Source organism: Physella acuta, unplaced genomic scaffold (assembly GCF_028476545.2).
Source record: "Physella acuta isolate Inbredline_101_S28 unplaced genomic scaffold, ASM2847654v3 ptg002545l, whole genome shotgun sequence".
Lineage (NCBI taxonomy): Eukaryota > Metazoa > Mollusca > Gastropoda > Physidae > Physella > Physella acuta.
In genome coordinates this window covers 47,501-48,547 of record NW_026734012.1, presented here as the reverse complement: position 1 = coordinate 48,547, position 1,047 = coordinate 47,501, and positions in this window count along the sequence as shown.

Genomic DNA, 1,047 nt, shown 5'->3' with positions numbered 1-1,047 from the left:
TACTTTTTGATGAAATAAATACTTAAATGATTTAATGAATGCATATATACATGTAATTAATGAGTGAAAGTATGTATAAAGTATTAGATAAATTAATAATAAACCGACCCAGCTACTAAATGGTTCGATAAGACTTATCTCAAATACAATCGTTTTCTGTAATTGTTATGCCTTAAATTGATAATTTTTAGTTAAACAAATACTTAACTAATGAAATAAATACATAGATAAATGTATTTAATGAATTAAAGTATGTATAAAGTATTATATAAATTAATAATAAACCGAATCCGACCAAATTTAAATCTAAAACCACGATCGGCGGCGTAATGAAGTGTATCGTAAACCCGTTTTTTTTATAATTTAAAATGTAATGACAGAACTCCCAAAACAACAATACACATACATATTAGTACTATGGTGAATTGTAGTTGTATTAGGACCGTAATTATAGTTAATTAAGGAACCATTCATTGTCTTCGCTCTGTTATGTACGTCGTCGTTTAATCGACACGGCATATTTGGCTTGAATCTAGAAAAATTCAAACTCTAACCCTAAGGTAGACAGGCAGGGTAAATAAATGTGGGTGATCTCTCATAAAATTGTCTTCTAGGAATTATTTTTATATAGACTATCTTTTCTGTAGAGTTTAAGTGGACAAGCGCGGACGAAATAGAGCGCAAAATTTAAAATGAATTAAAAATTTTCATCAGACCGGAAGTAGGCATAACCTAGGCGCCATGTTTCCGTCGTACAAGTTTTCACCGTTGCAGTCACCGTTTCAATCGCTCTTCGTGTGGACGTGTATTATTTCTAGTCATGTGTTGTGTAGATGATTCGCTTAAGGTAGGTGTTCGGACTTATTTCTTTAATATTAATTAAACCGTATTTGCCTTGTCGGCCTTAAAATAAAGCTATTTTTTTTTCATCGCAATCGAAGTGTTAGATCTAGAATCTAGTTCCCGCCTCCGCTTCGCTAATTCGACTTAATGTAACTATGACACAACTATTAAATCTAGAGTCTCTATTTTAATTAAATAATTAGG